Below are 3,346 nucleotides of genomic sequence, written 5' to 3'. Positions count from 1 at the left end.
TACTACCATTTGAGGTTAACAAAGTGAGTAAGGGAGCCTGGGAAGAATATATGCTGGATGAAAGGCAGCCAGAGCCCAATCCAGCTTGCTTCAGCCTCTATTGCCTTCAGTCTAAGCCATCTGGGTATTGAGCTGTTTCTAAACTGGGCAGCCTGAGCTGAGAAAGTATATGTCTGTAACTCCAATGCAGTAGATTTTAAATTTTAGTGGACATAAGAATCATCTGGGTTACTTGCAGAAAATGAAGATTCAAGGAGTCTTAGAGATTGTGACTCTATAGGTCTGGGATTAGGTGCTGGAATTGGTGGGGTTTTTAATTTTGTAAATAGACTATTTTTATAACAGTTTTATATTCAAAATTGAGAGGAAGGTACAGAGATTTCCAATATACCTCATGCCCCAATATAACCTCCCCATTATCAACATCCCCCATCAGAGTGATGCACTTGTTACAATTGATGAACCTACACTGACACATTATTATCACTCAAAGTCCATAGTTTACATTACACCTCACTCTTTTGTACATACTATCGGTTTGGACAAATGTATAATTACATGTACCTAGTATCACCTAGATACTATATCACTGACCTAAAATTCCTCTATACTCTACCTTATCATCCTCTCTCCCCACCTACCTCTGGAAACCACTGATCTTTTTACTGTCTCTACAGTTTTGCCTTGCCCAGAATGTCATACATGTAGTTATAATCATACAGTATGTAGTCTTTTCTGATTAGTTTTTTTCACTTACTAATATGCACTTAAGTTCCCTCCATATATTTTCATGGCTTGATATCTAGTTTCTTTTTTGAGCTAAATAATATGCCTTTGTCTGGTTATACCACAATTCATTTATCCGTTCACCTACTGAAGGACATCTTGGTTGCCTCCAGGTTTTAACAATTATGAATAAAGTAGCTATGAACATTTAAGTGAAGTTTTTGTGTGGATATAAGTTTTTAACTCCTTTGGGTAAATATGATTAATGGATTGTATGGTAAAGTTATGTTTAGTTTTGTAAGAAAATGTCCAATTGTCTTCCAAAGTAGTTATACCATTTTGCACTCCCACCAGCAATAAATGGGAGTTCCTACTGTTCCACATCTTCATGAGCATTTGGTGTTGTTCATGTTCTAGATTTTGGCATTTCTAATAGGTATGTAGTAGTATCTCATTGTTTTAATTTGCATTCTCTTGATAACATAGGATGAGGAGCACCTTTTCATGTGCTTATTTGCCATCTGCAAATTTTCTTTGGTGAGGTCTTTGGCCCATTTGATATCTTTTTTATCAAACACAACAGGAGATTCTGATGCAGCAAATCCTTGGCCCAGTCTTTGAGAAACAGTGCCATAGTAACTACAGAACTCACATCTGGGATAAAATAAGTCTTCTCACCGAGTTGAAGTCAGATCTAGGATCTATGAGAGGGCAAATCCAGCATACAATTTGGCAAGCTCAACCTCAAAAGAGCCCTGAAATTTGGCTAGTGTTCATGGGCAAATTTTTTCACAGACACAAGAAGTCCTTACCTAAATATTCACATTTTGGTGCTTTTGAGCTTGAGGCTATCTATATCATTTTCTAAGAACTATTATGGAACTACAGTAAAGGACATTGCTGGTCATCCAGAGGTATTCACAGATGGAAAGCTAGATTTACAAGCACAAAACAATTGGCTGCCCAGTTGATGACTTAAGAATGTTTTATCTACTTCAGTTTATATAGTGACATTTTCTTCTCAGAGAACAACATGAGATAGTTATCCTTTAAATGATAAGTCATACAATTTTATACAATTCTATGCACTATATATACTATGTGATTATATAGTTTATTTACACAATACATAAGTATTGTAACTTCACTGGTCTGTCTTGTAGTCTATTCAACTATTAGTTGTCTTTTGCCACTTATTTTTCATTTACTTCTTTTGTTATTTTTAGATGTCATTCAGGTAAAGTAGAAGTGCAAATACATGTGCAACATTCATACATTTTCCTTATACCACTATTATTCTTTTAATCAACTCTGCAATATTTTTTAAATCCATCAATATTCAGTTCCATTTGCAATTTTAAAAGTTTAAATTACTTAAGAAATTTCTAAATTTACATTTTTTCAGTAAAGTACAACATAACCTTTGTTATATACTAGATGGGTGAAATTTAGGCACTGGCATTTTCACAAAATTATGTTTTATTATAAGACACCTCTCTTTTACTGATAACATAGTGTTTATTATGTAAGGTACTATTCTTAATGCAGTATAAACATCACTAATTTGATCTTCAAACAAGACTATAGAGTGTTATTCTCACTGTACCATGTTAATTCTCAATATTGCTGTCAAAGTTAGTGTCTGACCCTAATTGAAATTCATGTTGAATTGCAATCTCCCTATTCTAAATAAATTCTAAGACTAAGGAGTCTTAAAACCTGAATGCTCTGTGGCTTCCTCAGTGCTCTCAGAAGAGAGATTTTCGTACATACTGTACTACTCCAGGTTATTCGCCCAAACTGCAAGGTATCTTGATAGTTACTGCTTGAACTGGGATCCTTGTTTGTACCCTGCCCTTCTTGACATGTTTCCCTGCCTTTGCACTAGAAACCTTCTCTTGGGTGTTTATCTACCTAGCCTCTGCCTGCTTCCTGAGGCATTACTTGCTTCTACTTGTCGGAGCAATGCCTGTTGTCTACCTTCCCTCTGAACACTGCACATTTCACCTTCACCCCACCCTTAATTGGACCACTGGATTGGACATCCTAGAAACTATTGTCTTTTTTATCTACTTCACAGTTCAGTAAAGGCAGTTCAAGTGCTGACAATAACCCACAAATGGGCGAGTTTCTCCTGACCTAGTTCTGACTTTCTACCTCCATTTGTTGGGTTTGGGTGCTAAGCATATGTAGTACAGACATCTACCTAAGCTATGATACTTCTGTCAAAAGTAGACATTCCTTTGAATTAGGAATGATAAAGGCTCTGAGAAACTAGGTTTCAGTGATGTGACTGAAAGCATAATCTCTGACATTATGTAAGGAGATGTTATACAAACTATAAGCATTTTTTTTTGTTTTGCTTTTGTATCAGACTACCCTTATAGAAATCCCTAGAAGTGTTTAAAATGTTTAATAAGGGATCTTATTGACACAAATATATACCAACTTGAGAGGTCTTCTTTCAGTTTTAAGTCCACTTTCATTCATCTTTTATTCAACATTTACTGAAGGGTGAGTTATGCCAGGCACAGTTCTAGCTAAGTATGACAGAGAACAAAGCAAAAACTTCTGCCCTCATGGAATTTACATCCTAAAAGGCAATAAATACTAAACATAA

The sequence above is a fragment of the Suricata suricatta genome, chromosome 2 (genome assembly GCF_006229205.1).
Source record: "Suricata suricatta isolate VVHF042 chromosome 2, meerkat_22Aug2017_6uvM2_HiC, whole genome shotgun sequence".
NCBI lineage: Eukaryota > Metazoa > Chordata > Mammalia > Carnivora > Herpestidae > Suricata > Suricata suricatta.
This window is presented reverse-complemented; position numbering follows the sequence as displayed.